Here is a 16,357-nt window from a genome sequence, read left to right as displayed (position 1 = left end):
AATATAAGCCAATACTATATCTTTAGTTAAAATGAAAAGTTGAGGTGTTTAGTAATGCAAGTTACAACTAGGTGGAGTCAATAGTTTTGTTGACACATTCTGTGAAGTTGTTTAATTGTACATGGAAATGGATGTGGGGCAAATGATCGTAGATGTAAATGGTCCATCAGTGAGGAAAAACTTATTTCTTCTACCACCACATTCACCTAGATCTGAAAGACTGGGGAAAATTTTGCTAGTTTATTCCCAGTTATGAAAGTTCCTTGACCAGTGGTGGCAATATGCTGTTCCAATAGAGCACTTGATGAGAAATCAGAAGAGGGGAGTTTTGTTCTTGTTCTTCATTCTGAGACAAGAAGCAAAATCTTTAGGTGTCCTGCATTATCAAATATATAAATGATCACTGTCCCTGGAGAGTTCTGAATAGAATGTGACATTAAAGAATCATCAAAAAGATGTCTTTTTTTTTCATTTAGAAATTAAGTTTTATTGTTATTTTTTATTCTTGTTAGGTATACATGACAGTGGAGGATATTTTGAAATATTATACATACATTGAGTATAACTTACTAAGATCCCATTCTTGCAGTTGTACATGATGTTCATTTTCAAAAAGCCATCTCAAAATGGAATTCTACTGTGCTGTAATGAGGGTAACTGCTCATCCAGACTTTTCCAGATTTAAAATGGAAAGTCTCACCTCCTGGGAAACTCAGTCCCAGGCAAACTGGAATGGCTAGTCATCCTAGCTATGGTAGTCTGGCTAAGAAACATTAACCAGTTGTGTGACCTTGAGATAGTCCACTTCCCTACAGGCCTCAGCTTTCACATCTGTGAAAAGAAGAATCAAGATGGGCCCTCTCTAAGTTCCTTTGTAAATCTCTAGTTCTATGATTCTATGGAAGTGCATCCTCTGGGTTTGACTTTGTACCTGGTCTTAGAAAGAGATCTTGAGAGACAGTTGCAAGATCAAAGATGTCCTTGCTGATATCAAAAGGTCTCCACAAACTTCTGCTTTCCTCAAATAAGGAGGATCTTTGTGAACAAGGCATGCATGTTGATCTGTCAATGAAGCTACTTTTATTTGCAGTCCATACCATTTACTGAGATAGCAAGTTCCAAATATTGTTACACATTTTGTGAAGTATTACATCTAGTTTGCATTCTAAACTTGATGCTTTTTTCCCCTAAACATTTAAAGAATCTTCCCTAGTTCTCTGACACTCAACTTTGGTGAATAAAGCCATATCCATATTATCCATCCCTTCATGATGCTACTGGAGGAATTCAGAGCATGTTGCCCCAAAATATGGTGTTTGGGCATTTTAAATATTGAGGTTGAAAGGGTTTGAGAAATGGCAAGTAGAAAAGATTCTTTGGACTTTCCCTTCTCTCCTGAAGCAGGTCATAGGACCTGCACGTGAGAAGTGCCCTATCAACATGCAGAGGAAAAGAACATCCTTATCCCCAAAATTGGAAGGACCCCAAGAGAAATCTGAATGAACAGATCTTCCTAAGTGTTCCCAAGTTAACCACTTTTAGATCATACCCTTTGTCTTATAATGTATTCCCACAATTTTCCACTCTCTGCCCAACGTAGAATAAGAATGCTCAGACTTAATCATTGGGTCTTCATTTCCTGTATCACATAAAATCTACATTTAAAAAATGTGCATGCTATTCCCTGGTAATCTGTCTTTGTCTTTTAAATATTTAGGTCCAGTCATGGATACTAGGATGGTAGAAGAAATGTTTTTCTTCCCCTGTGTAATCAAGTTAATCAAATACCCTTTCAGCTCTTAATGCATATAGTTAGATGGTCCTAATATCATTTCAATGGATCTTCTTTGTACTTTCAGTAATACCTTATATCTATGGAGACATGGTGACCTGGTGCTCTGTGGTTTAACAGGAAGAATTAGTTTTGAAATGGTGGCACACATTTTGTTGGTCTTTACTGGCTAAAGTTTCACTGATAGCCAAAGGTTTCAGAGTGCTCCACAATTTCTTGGTGGATCCTTTTGGAGGTACAATAGTGTAGTGGAAGCAATTTGCCCATATGATTTATGGTCCTGGTTGTCTACATACCACTTATGACTCTGAGCAAGCTTTGTAACTTCTTGAGTGCAAGCTGCATGAAGGCAAGGACAATACCTGTGTTTGCTATTGCATCTCAGAATTCTAGTTTATAATTTGTAGGATATGAATTACTCTTTTAGACTCTTCCTAGTTTATTAATGAGGATAATTATACCTACTCTAAGAGTCATGGTGGTTGGAAATGAGATTATATGTTGATAAGTGCCTGAGCCTGCTTCAGAGTGAGCACTAAATAAATGTCATCCACCTTCCCAGGTATTTCCACTCAGTGACTTGGCACCTTCTCCATCACCACTTCTCTTCCCCCTTTCCTTCAACTTTCTAAAGCATGTTGCAACCATGCCTTCTTACTTTCTACTTGGAGTTCATCTCTCCATGCTCTATACTTTTGCAAAATTCTAGAATATTATTTTATCTGGTTTTATGTTATAGGTTACAACAATTCTAACCCTTTGATCCCCTACCTTGAAGGTGGCTGCTGCTTCCTGCAGTGAACTACTTCTATGAGATCTCAAGAGTTTTTGTTTTCTCCTTTCAACAATAATTTTGTGCCTAGTACTGTTTTATATTACATTCTCTCTATTCAAATAACTGATATGGTTCTTGTCTCTGATGGACCCAGACTAATATAACTTGCATAATAACCTGACACACAGTCAGTGTTCAAGAAATTTTTTAATTTTTTTGTTGATTTGATTGAACTTATTTAGTGAACCCAATCAAGCTGTTTCATTCAGGCATGTCTCCTCTGAGTCATTAATCACTTCTATATATCCCCCCCATTGGTCAGATGAGTAACTCGAGGATCTGAAGTGAGTTGTTGAATTAAAATGTCTGTGAATGAACCCATTCCACCCGACTTTCTCAAAGCATGATCCTGGCACACTTGCATCACAATAAATTGTTTTAAAAATAGTTTCCCAAGCAATTCTTAGAAACACTATGAAATTTGGGGGCAGTATCAAGATTACTTGAAGGTCCATATATATGATGTGCTCTCCTATCTCCGAGCCATTGCATAAGCACTTTCCTTGTTTCTAAAACAACCTTATTGACTTAGACCTCACTCTCATTCTCTGACTGAGCTTTCACTTACTCCCAAGGCAAGGTCCAGTGCTCCAGCTCTGTGTTCCCATGCTACCTGCCCCACATCCCTTCAATGTGACACTCACTGTACTGAATTATCCTATGTAAGTGTCCTCACTACTTGAATATTCTGAGGGCGAGGGCTGGGGTTTTCATTTGTGTACATCCATAAAATGTATATAGTAAGCATCAAGATTGGTTTGAAGATCAAATTAATAAAATACCTCCCATCAATAATCAGGGGAATTTTACTATGCATGCTTTATTGGTTATTTGCAGAAAAATGAAATTAAGTGCTAGTGTTGATCCTGGACTTCTACCATTTACTCTTCTTCACTATTTGTCTTTAACTTTTTCTAAATTTAGTATCATTATTGGCAACCTTTTCCTCTAACAACTTAATGATCTTTTGAAAATGTTTATTGTAATTATTACATAGGAAAAAGAAAATTTTGATTTGTGGAGGTGTTTTAGTCAGCTTTTTTGCTGCTTCAACTAAAAGATCTGACAATGACAATTGTAGAGGATGAAAATTTATTTGGGGACTCCTGGTTTCAGAGGTCTCCGTCCATAGATAGTTTGTTCCATTCCTCGGGGCTTGAGGTGAGGCAGAACATAATGGCAGAAGAGTGTGGCAGAAGAAAGTGACTCAGGACATCACATCAGAAACCAGAAAGAGAACTATGCTCAACAAAGATAAAATATATACCCCAAAGGCTCACCCCCAGTGACCCACCTCCTCCAGCCACACCCTATTTGCCTACAGTTACCACCCAGTTAATCCCTATCCCGGGATTAATACACTGATTAGGTCAAGAGTCTCATAACCCAATCATTTCTCCTCTAAACCCTTCTGGCATTGTCTCACATATGAGCTTTTAGGGGACACCTCACATCTAAACCATTATAGGAGGGAAAACAATGAGTCCCACTTTTAGATGACCTATCTGTGTTTGCTCTTACCGTTTATTCCCACAACTTAGATTTGAGTTGGTGACAGCAGACATCAAATAAAGTATACAGAGATGGAATTTCAGAAAAAGATTGTTAACAGCAATTCCAACTCTATGGGAAAGTGCATAAATTCATGGGTTGGCAAGGAAAATTGTCTCCCTTGACTCTTTTGTAGTATAATGAGGACTTTCTACATATTTTTAAAATGAAATCTTTAGAAGCTAGCAACAAAAAGGGATCATTTATATTTTTACAAATGGATGTTTTAAATCATACTTCCAAGTTGTAGAAGATTTTAATATTTCTGCAGCTTCGTTTTTCAGTCTCCTCTGGAGGAGACGTACTGTTCTTTGTGAATTAAAGGGAGGTATAGAAATGCAAATGTTGCAGATTATAAAATTGTACAAAAGGACTGTCTGCTAAATTGATTTCAAGGCTATATGGGACATTGTATGCTTAGACAAAAGGGAATTGGAAGTTAACAAAAAGAAGAGAGATTTAGGTAAAGAACTTAATGCAGAGAAGTGAGAATTGATGTGTAACTTAATAAAAATGGATTTGTGTAGAAGTAAGATATTGGATTGTTCAATTTAATTATCTACCATCCTTAGTATAGTTTTTACTCTCAAATTACACCAGCTATATAAAATATCATCCTTTATTTCAAATAGGGGACAATGTGAGAGATACTAATACATGATAGAGTACAGGAAGAATTCCATGTCATGTGTTTTACATTAAGAGCAAATTCAAAGTAGATCAGGGCATATATGCTGATTTTAGATTTCTACATATGCAAATCAAGTCTCTGCTGTTAGAATTATTAAGATTATGCTTACAGAGAAGGATCATTTAAAAGCATGTCAGATCTCATTTGAAGAGAGAAGATGACAATGTGGATTAATGGGAACAGTGATTAGTTTTCAGAAGTGCTGATAAGAATATCAGTTTATTTAGAGTCTGGATGTTTATTTTTCAACTGTCCTTCATGTTCCTTCCCTCTATCATCATTGTTCTGGACAGAGGTATTTTATTCACTTTTTCTCTTTCTTTTCATTGATAAATGAATGGGTTACAGACTTGAAACATTTTGAAATGTGAGAGCAATGCTTTGCATTGCAGACTAAAGACAAGCTGTTTCTCCTGTCTGCAGATGACATAACTTGGACGTTTCGGCTTGCTATTTGCTAATTGGAGAGTTCCTTATAAGAGAATGCATATTTTTCAGCAGAAGTCCATGGACTGCATTAGAAACCACGGCCCAAATTTCATGTTCTGATGCCAATTGGTGTCACCATCATAAGCAGTGATCAGGATGAGCAATTGTCAATGTGGAAGGCACACCAGAAACTGCTGCAGAGACACCGAAATGAATGAGACATCTGCCCTACAAGGGGTTTACAACTCTATGTAGAGGAAGATACATTTTATGAGGAAGTGAGCTGAGTTTGAGGAGTGGAGAAAGGAGGGAGTGGGTGGCGAGAATGAACTTCTTGTGGAAAACTGTGACTCATAAAATGAAATATTGGTGGTGTGGTATGCTCTAAGCATGAGCATTCATCATTATTCTAATCGTTCTCACACCAGTATTAACTGGCAGTACACTGGGAAAAAATGATACCCTTAGATGCTTTTCAGTAATACTGATAAATGAGCCCCTTTGACAAAGTAAACACAGTTGGTGTTTGGTTGGGAATGAATTGTAATAAAGATCCTCTCTGGAACAACAGAAACGTACTACAAAGCTCTGAGCTTATGTTTTCCTTTCTCCATTCCAAGTGCCTGGTTAATAGCCAATAGTCAGAGATTTTTTTTTTTAACCTTCTAAATGCTAACTTTGACAGCCACAGATTTTTCATATGGTTTTGAATTCTGCTGGCTTTGCCATCTTCCATATTGTAGCCAGAAATAAGTCACAAAGGGGTTCAGATATTATATATTGCTTTATTAAATCTATAGGGACACATTTTCTAGGAACCCAGAAACTACTGCAGGCTTTGGGAACCTACAGAATGCACGGCAGGATTCCAACCTGTGAATGGCACTGTAAATATCACTGATTACTCTCTCTCTCTCTCCCTCTCTTTTAAGAGCAGTATTAACAGCTCAATCAACTGACTAACTGAAAGGACAAATGATAGAATGGGTGACTCCCGAATTATCAAAGCTTTGCATAGAGGCTCAGGGAACACCTTTCCTAATGAGTGAAGTGTCAGGCCCTAATAGCCGGTTGGTTTGGACATGGTAATCAGAAGTGAAGTAGTTAAAAGGATTGTTAATTTTAAAAACCTTGATTAGGGGTCAGGATGAGACTTGGAAGAGATCTGTAATGACAGTGTGCTTTGGGGGCAATGTGCTTGCCTAACACAATGGAATATCCATTAGCTGCCATTGTCACACTTCCTTTGGTGTCAGAAGTGCACAATGACTTCAATATCTGAAAATTGGAAGGCTACTATTTGTCAATAGAAGCACAGGTAATCTTTTCAGGGCGTTAAATTCAGGGGTGTGCGTATGTGGGGGGTGGCAGGACATATCAGTGTAGCACATTGTACGAAATCTTTTTTCTCCAGAGTCGTCCTGCCCTGCATATGCTTGCTTATTAACTTTCCTATTCTGTTTAACCCATTTGACAGGAACCCCACAATCACAGGCCAAATCTCATCTTGAGGAGGGAGGAGGACTAGGAGATTTTTTTTTTTTAAATCAAGATATGAGAGTGCTGGAGTGTAACTCAGTGGTATAGTTCTTGCCTACAATGAGTGAGGCCCTGAGTTCAATCCTCAGCATCCTGCAAAGATATGAGGATTGATTCTTTAAATATTTGGAAACAGAGTGAAAAAAGTGTTTCTGTTCCTATTCTTTCTCAAAGAATTTGATGGGAATAATATTTTGTTGGTTTTTCTAGTTAATCTGTGGAAACAGTTTATTTAAGGCTGTCTCTAACACATACCACACAGCAGGAACTTGGAAAAAAATTGTTGAGAAAATAGAGGTAATATGAAATTGACAAGTGGTTCATGGATTTGTCTAAAGGGAAGAAAATCAGTGGGAAATTCACAGAATTTCATCCAGCATCAATGTGTTTGCAAGACATGTATGTAAAAAAAATGATACTTGTCCAGAAAAGTAGTCTTAGGTATGGCACATACATCTAAAATGTTCTAGGGTGAATTGAACTGCTCACAGGAATAATATATTTCTGTGGCTCATGTGGTATGCTGAGCTATTTCGTTAAAATTGTAATCACCAGATCCTTCAAAAACATCCTGGGGATTCATTTGGATTTGGGGCAATTATTCCATCTAAGAAGCAACATGAATTCTTAGTCTCAAATCATAGACTTTCTGTGATATATAGAGGGAGATGGCTATAGTTTGAAGATATTTCCCAAAAGTTCATTTACTGGAAGCTTAATATCTAAACTCATATGTTAATGGTTTTTGGAAGTGGAGCCTTTATGAGCCAATTAGGATTAGATGAGGTCATCAGGGTGGGACTCCCAAGATGGCATTAGCAGCTTTACACAAAGAGGAAGAGGGACAATATCTAACACTTTTGCTCTGTCTTGCCATGTGATGTCCTCCACCATGTTATGATGTAGGTAGCAGGCCCTCACCACATAATGAGCAGATGCCACTGGTATCACGCTTTTGGACTTCTCAGTCCCCAGAACCATGAGGAAAGTAAACTTTTATTCCTTAAATATTATCTGGTCTAAATATTTTGTTAATAGGAATAGAAAATGGACTTGAACAGAGAGATAACCAAGATTCAAACCATCCATCTCCATATCAATTCATTCATCTATTCATTTATTCAACATATATTGGACAAATGCAATGGATGAATTGTTGCAGTAAGAGAAGTCTGACAGTTTCCATGGGGGCAGGGACCTTGTTTATTTTTTTCTACATTGTATCCCCATCACCTAATATGGTATATATAATATATAGCATATGCTTAACTGATGCATGTTGACAAGTAAATGAATAAATATGGGGGGAGACAGATACAAATAGAAGTGATTATAATGGTAGACAAAGTGAAATCAGTGGTATAATCTCAGTGCACTGAGGGAAAGACACAGTGAACTCCACCTTCAGTAAGGTTGATCAAGAAAGATTTGGGGTAGAAGATAACATTTAAATAAACATTTTTTTTGAATGAGTAAGATAGGATAGGCCACACACACACACACACACACACACACACATACACATACACACACACACACAAACACGATAAAAAGGGCATCTAGGCTACCGTAACATCAAAGAAAAAGATTGTCACAGGGTAAAAGTGTATGCTATGTTCATATTTTGGGAATGCTGAGAAGGATATAATGACAGACAGGACTGGGAAAAATGGCAATGCCACATCACGGGAGGCTTTGAATTCCTAAGGTATCTGTGCCTTACTGAATGTTTTAGACAACAGTGATAGAATTCAACCTACTAACCAAAGCTTTATTAAGTACCCACTAAGTGCCTATATTTTTTATATAAGGAGTATTTGCTTTTACAGAATATGCAGTTATGACATGCAGTTAACTGTCATTTCCTTCAGGAAATGTCTGCTGACCCAAGTCTGTAGCACTCTATTTTTTCTTCATCATAACACTTTTCATGGTGTAGTATAATAATTTTTCTTTTAGTTTTTAGTTTCCTCCCCTGGACTAAAGCTCAGGCTGAAACAATGTCTACCTTGTTCATGATTATAATCCCAGTGCTCAGAACAGTCCCTGGCATGTAGTAGGTATTCAATAAATACAGGTTGAGTAAACCAATAAGAAATGAGCCAGTACATGAATCACATGACAATTAATTTGCTAAATCTACAAAATGCAGAGGTGCCCTTTATGGAACATTCCTATTGTAAGATGGAAAGAATTCCTTTATGAGACCAGAGAGTCTGTGTTAGTTAAAGATGAAAAGCCCCCCAAATGGGCAGGTTTCTGTGAAATATAGGGGAGTGGGTTACAAGATAAGAGTTTCCATTAGCGATGAGTTTTCTGTAAGAAGCTTTAAGTCTCAAGGTTTGCAAAGGAAATTTTAATGAATAAGTGTTGATTTCTAAGATGGTGGGATAAGTTCATGTGAATAATATCTGTAGTTTCTAAGGAATACGATGAGGATAGATTTGTTTTGCAAGTTGCAAGGGACAACTTATTAGACTAATATAGCTTTGAAGTACAGTGTGCATCAGTGCACTAGTGATTAATGCAAAAGAGTAGAGGTCTGGCAAGTATTTGTAGAGCCCAGTAAATTTTTGTTGAATGACTATGTTCATTTGTTGTGATGCATTTTCTAGGAAGCTCCCACCCACATATTTATCCCATCTTCTTTGCCATTAGGAAGTAGAGTCTGTGTTCTTTCAATTTGTAACTGCCATCTCCAAAAACACAGTAGAAATGAAGCTACAGGGATTTTTGGATATGTCAGAAAAGATGATATGGTTCTTTCTGTCTGTCTGGTGGCTTTCTTTCATCTGTCTCTGTCTCTCTCTTAGAATAATCACCTGTGGGAGCCAGTCATCATTCTGTGAAGGAAACCACATTTCTAATAAAGAGATGATATGGATGTTTTCTTTTATACCTGGAAGCTAGAGGGGGAAAGAAAGAGCATCATGAACACAGAAGAGGGACCTTTAGGGAAGAAAAAGGAGATATTGGGGAATGAAATTGATCAAAACATGTTATATGCATGTACAAAAATGCCATAGTGAAACTCAGTATTTTGTATAATTAATATGTACCCGGAAAGGAGATCATATGGAAAAACACATCTTAAAGAGGAACCGAGGGCATGCTGATAGCCATGAATAACCATCAAACATGTGAGTGAATGAACCTTTGGATGGTCCTAGCTCTCAGTCATTGAGACTTCCAGCTGAGACCCCAGACACAGTAGAGCAGATACATATTATGTTTACTGTGTGTCTGAATTTGTAAACCAAAGAAATGATGACAGATAATAAGTGGCTATTTTTTCTTTAAGTCACTAATTTTTGTGGTGATTTGTTACTCAGTAACAGATCATTAATACATTAGAACTCTTTTCACCAGACTGGTGGCTTAAATTTTTAAAAAATCATAGATACATTTGAAAATCTTAAGAAAGCTAAGGTGGTCTACACAGTCCTTGCCTTCTGGTGTTTATATCTTTGTTATAACCCCTGACCTTAAGTGTGAGTAGGACATTTGGCTGGCTCCTTACATAAGACTCCCTCTTGGATCTTGCCATCCTTGTTGTTTTCATGAACCAAGCGCCTATGAATTCTACAAGTATAAAGAAATGAATTTTCCCAAAACCAGAGTAAACTTGAAAGCAGAGTCTTCCTCAGTCAAGCAAGAACATGAGAACAGAGCCCAGGCTCACATCTTTATGGCACCTTTAGAGAGGAGCCTGCTCCAGACCTACAGAAACTGTGAGATAATAAATGTGTGAGTGTGGTTTTAAGTCATTGTATTAGTGGTAATTAGGTATGCAGCATAGAAACTGGTACAAGCTATAGGTGTTCTCTAAGAAAAATGTAAAGACATTTATGTGAGTCAGACTTCCATCACTGTGAAACAATACCTGAGAGAATTCAACTTAGAGGATAAAAGGTCTATTTTGGCTCACCAGTTCAGAGGTTTTAATCTATGGTCACTTAGCTCCATTGTTTTTGGGCCTGTGTTGAGGTGAAACATCCTGGCAGGGATTATGTGGTAGAGCAAAACTGCTCACCTCATAGTGGCCATGAAGCAGAGAGAGATAAATAGCAAGAGAAAAGGTCTGGGGATAAGATAAACCCTTCCAGGGCATGACCTCAGTGACCTACTTTCTCCAACGAGGCCCTGTCTCCTAAAGTTGCCACCATCTCCCAATAACCCATTAGCTATGAATCCATAAATGGATTAATCCATTGATGAGGTCAGAGCCCTCAAGACCCACTCACTTCCTTAAGGCCCCACATCTGAAAACTGCTGCATTGGGGAATTTACCTTCAACACATAAATTTGGGGGGGCACTTAAGAGTAAAACCATAATATACATATATGATATGTATACACAGTATTCTTATGCGATGGTTTGGGATGTTTAGGGACCCATGATTCCAGTGAGTGGAGCCCAGGTTAAGAATTAGTGCTCTAGGGTGTTTGCCTTTAGTCTTATGCAAATGAATGAAATGCCTGGTGGATTTTCTTTTTTAAAAATATTTTTAGTTATACATGGACACAATACCTTTATTTGGTTTATTTATTTTTAAGTGGTGCTGAGGATCAAACCCAGTGCCTCACATATATGAGGCAAGTGCTTTGCCACTGAGCCCCAGCCCCAGCCCTGGTGGATTTTCTTTGTGACTTTTTAAATATTGAATATTTTATTTACTTAATTGGTCATTACCTTATAATTGAGCATTTTCACCTCCTGATTGAATTTTCTGTATTTCTGAATCTTTGGAGGTGCATTATTGGAGCAGTTTCATATTCTTGTTCTGTGCATAGAAGGAATCCACCTGCACTCACTCTCTCCATCTCCCATCCCTGCCTTTCTTGGGGAAAACCAGAGGGAAGATCAGCAAACTCCAGCAATTAGTACACAAACTGGCATAGTAGAGAGTAATGCTAATGAGTTAATCATTCACATATGCTAATGAGCACAATTCAGTAAACGGTTTACATTTCCTTATTTTTCACTGGGAAGTTAAATTTAAGATACAACAAACTTATTTCTTTTGATCATAATGAAAATGCAATACAGATGAAAATCTCTCCCCACCTCACTGTTAAAGCAAGTGTTTTCTTTACCGTCTTTCTTCATTAATAATTGCTATGCTCTAATAAAATTAGAGGATGTAGAAAATAATACTTATTATGAATTTTCTAACACTGGCAGGCAAACATTCTCATTAAAGTCAGTGATCTATGTTTTGTTGTTTAAATAAATGTCTGTAATTCTTGCCTTTTTTTTTTTTTTTGGTGCTATCCATTTCTTTCCTGAAGAAGCACAAGCAAGCTCTGACAGCATCAATTCCCATTTTTGAGGGTACTGAAATGAGGATCAGTTTTTCTAAGGTTAAGTGGAATCGCATGTGGAGCTCCAAAGTATTTAGAAACAAAGGACATGATGATTTTCTGCCTTCCCTTCCTCTTACTGTGAACAGTGAACCCAGGGAAGACATTGAACAAGTGTCCATGAAGCTCTCTGGAACCAGCTTCTGCATTAGGAATAGCTGGTTTGTGGAGATGTCCCCATCTGCCCCACACGTGGGGAAGGCGGCCTGCATCTGGGCTAAGTGTGGATGGCGTGGGAGAGTCTACTTGCTCTCTTGGTAAATGACAGTGATGCAAGTCGCATGCAGGCATGCTGACTGACTTAATCTTTCTCTACTTTCCCAATCACAAACAATTTGGCTTTGCCTATTAATTTTTGTAGATACCATTAAAAGGAATACCATAGCTAATGTTATATCAGACCCAATTACGCTAGTGAACTGCTTCTATTTTTTTTTTCTTTCATGCTGTGGCATTTCCTTTCCCCTGAAAACACTCTTTCACTCAGTCTAGCAATTAACTGCTTGAACAGTATAATAAGGAAGCAATTAAGAGGTGACAGAGAAAAATTAACACTCCATTTCACATTAAAGGCTAAGTGAGTATCCTTGCCATTGTGAGTTAAACGTGTCTTTGAAAACCTGTAGTTTGGATGTATTTTCCTTTGAATAAGGAGCCCAGCTCCATGTTTTTTTGTCTAGCATCCCAATCTGAAAATGGATGATAACTAATTGGGTGCTGTCTGCTTAAACAGGCTATATTAATTGCAGTTTGTTCTCCTGTAAGTGTCAAGGAAAACAAAATCTTTGTAATGTGTAGGCATAATGTACGGCTGCCTTCATTTGAATATGCAGGCCATGTCCTAGTGCAAATAAAGCAAACTCCTAGATGCAATGTTGCCATGGCAGGCAGCATTTGCATAATAAATAACAGCTATCATGAGACTTTCTTTATGAAGTTCTCTGTTGTGTTGTCAGCTGTAAGGGTCTCCACTAAAGCAGCCAATATTGAGGAAGCAGAGTATGTTTTGCTTGCAAATGCAACATCCCAACCCAAGTCACTGTCAAGAATACTTTATTTTAGTGTTGCTGGCTAAATGGGATGGATTACGTTAAATACATACATGGAATACGTGGTGAACTGTATCAACACACATCCACAAGATGACAGCAATATGACTTAACTCCAAGACATTTGGTTGGATCAAGTCAGGAACATATCATTAGCTGACTCTCAGTGCCAAGATCTTTCAGTGCCATACTGGTGTCTGGAAGCTCATCCTCTGTCATGCAAGCCTGGGTCAAACAAGTTAGAAAATTCCTCTTAGTTTTGGTTATAGGGGTTGGAATGACATTGAAAAGATGGGGAGTTCTCAACAGCTTTATCCTCTGGGATTCTAGTGTCATAATATCTTAAGGATACAGGATACTAGAAGTCTCCCAGTGCTTGTTGGGGGGCTTTCTTCTAGGCACTGTGGGTAATTTTACTTTGAGTTAGTATTAGCACAGGAGACTGGCAGAGTTGTTATTTTTCCATTGACTATTAGTTCTTCCCTTTTACTGCTTTCAGAAACTATTCTTCGCTGCATATTTCTTGGGTCTTAGAAGGACAGAAGTTTAATTGTGTATACTTGTGCATATGTATGTGTGTGTTTCTCTACCACTAGCTGAAGTAAATGGAATAAGATTAATTAAGAGCCTTGCTTTGCATGGATTTAGACATTCTGCAGATGAGACCCTATAGTTTGTTCCTGATGGGGTTCAGGACCTGCTACTCCAAAATATGACAGCTTGGTATAAAAAAATTAAACTGAAGGAATTTGGGAGATGGCAAGTGCAATACGGACTTTCAGAATATTTCCTGCAGAAGATCATAAGACCTCAGGTATGATGTCACTTCCCCATACCCAGAAGAAAGGAGCATCTCTGTCCCAAGAGAGAGAGGCACCAAGAGAAATCTGAAGGACAGGCTGGTGCCCCCAGTTTACTACTCTTAATGTAGGACAGACGACGCTGGACACTTGAGGAATTAGCAGGAAGCAGGTTTATTAGCTGTAGCCGTCCAGAGTGGATATTGCCTAAAAAAATTTCTGGACCTTGAGTCTGGAAATTCTTTAATTTTTATACTCAGTGGGGTGGCTACATGTTAGTGGGTGGGTACATAACAGTTACTCCTTGTCCCATATTTTTAGGCTAGACAGAGGTTTCAGAAGTCTTTACCATAGAAAGCAGAAGTAACAATTCTGTGCACCATCAAGTTTGCAGGCAAATTTAGCTTTTGCAAGACAGTGACTTAGCCCTCACAGAAAATAGAAAGTCTCAAACCACATTGAGTTCTTTGCAACATTTTTGCCAATATTCTGTTAATAAGAACAATCATGGTGAGGGCCTCTAGAGAAGCTTAATTATGACTCTTTGGTGGAGGAGGGGATACCAAGGGGGTACCATTACACTCTTGGTTCATACTTTTTTTTGTCTTATCACATTTTTCTATGACTTTCTACTCTTCCCCAAACCTCGCATAAGAACACCCAGGATTAACTCTTTCCTCAGGTCTGCATTTCCTTATGTTAAATAAATCTGTATGTTTTTCTCTAGGTAATTTGTCTTTTGTTACATAGATCTAGTTCAGAACCAAGAAGGGCAGGGGGAAAATATTTTTTCTTCCCCTACATTCCTAAAGAAAGAAATCACTACTACCATCATCATCACTTTTGTTATTACTCCTGTAACTATTAGGCACTGACACTGTGGTTTAAGTGGTTTCAGGTACCTTATCTCATTTAATCCTTACAATCCTTATAGTCTCTGTCTTAGGCCTGAGGAAATTGAAACTCAGTCTCCTTCTGTGATTCAGTAAGGGTCACAAACTTTGTCAGAGCCAGGATTTGAATGTTTCACTATTAAGCTCCAAAACTCATGTTCTTTTCACCATACACAGTGACCCACGGGTAGGATTTAAAGAACTGAACATTCATGAGACTGTCCTTGAACAATTGCTATTTTAGTGACTATAAGCAGCACTGTATTCTTTTTTTTCTTCAAGCCAATGAAAATGGCAATATTCATAAGTGTTGGAAAGAAAGGTGCAACAAATCTGAACCTGATTCTTACCTCTTTATAGCCTGATTTATAAGGGCAAAGAAGTTAGAAGCCTGCACTAGATGGAGGCCTAATAGATTGTCTTTTTATTTCCAAACAGAAAAAAAAAGGAAAGAAAGAGCCCATGGCCAAACCTCAACAACTCGTTTTCAACTTGTAAAAGCTCAGAAAGATAATCTGAGCCATTAAGGATTATATATTATGTATTTTTCTAACATTTCATCATACTAAAATTTACTTACTCATATGAGAACTTCTGTTCAGGTGTCTTTATAGAGCAATTTTCTGTAGCCAAGTTATACATCTTAAAATAATGACTCATAATGGAAATTGGGCGTGAGGTGGCTGCAGCAATAGCTAAAGAGCACCATTAGAATATGCTGCATTACAAAAAATAAACACTTGGGTACTTCAGCTTTTAAAATGAAGTCCTTAAAAGCAAGAAATCTGTGGCAAATGCAGTAATAATACTTAGTAATTATGGAGAGAGTGGCGAAAATGGCAAAAAGTGACCAGTTGGAGAACATGGAAAGATTGTGTTAAGATCTGTCCTGTACATTCCAGAAAGAATTTATGTATCAAAAAGTATTTCTTGCAACCTAATTTTCTTTCTCTTCTTTGTAGTTTCCATCAATTCTGATCTGCTGTGGTGTCAACCATGGTTTTGGAGGCAAGGGTCTTTCTTTCTTTTGGTATTTTTAGAAGGCAAGGGTCTTTCTTTCTTTTGGTATTTCTTTTAAATGAACATGTTCTTCAAGTTACATCATTGTATATTCAATAAAGCCATTCTTGTATTCTTGAAGTTTCCCCTTCCTGCCCATTGATGGAGTTTTATTTTTTTTTTTATTTATTTTTTTTAAATTTTTTATTGTTGGTTGTTCAAAGCATTACATAGTTCTTGATATATCATATTTCACACTTTGATTCAAGTGGGTTATGAGCTCCCATTTTTACCCCATATACAGATTGCAGAATCACATCAGTTACACATCCATTGATTTACATATTGCCATACTAGTGTCTCTTGTGTTCTGCTGCCTTTCCTATCCTCTACTATCCCCCCTCCCCTCCCCTCC

Source organism: Marmota marmota, unplaced genomic scaffold, assembly GCF_001458135.2.
Source record: "Marmota marmota marmota unplaced genomic scaffold, marMar, whole genome shotgun sequence".
In the NCBI taxonomy this organism is placed as follows: domain Eukaryota; kingdom Metazoa; phylum Chordata; class Mammalia; order Rodentia; family Sciuridae; genus Marmota; species Marmota marmota.
Note: the sequence above shows the minus strand (reverse complement) of the source record.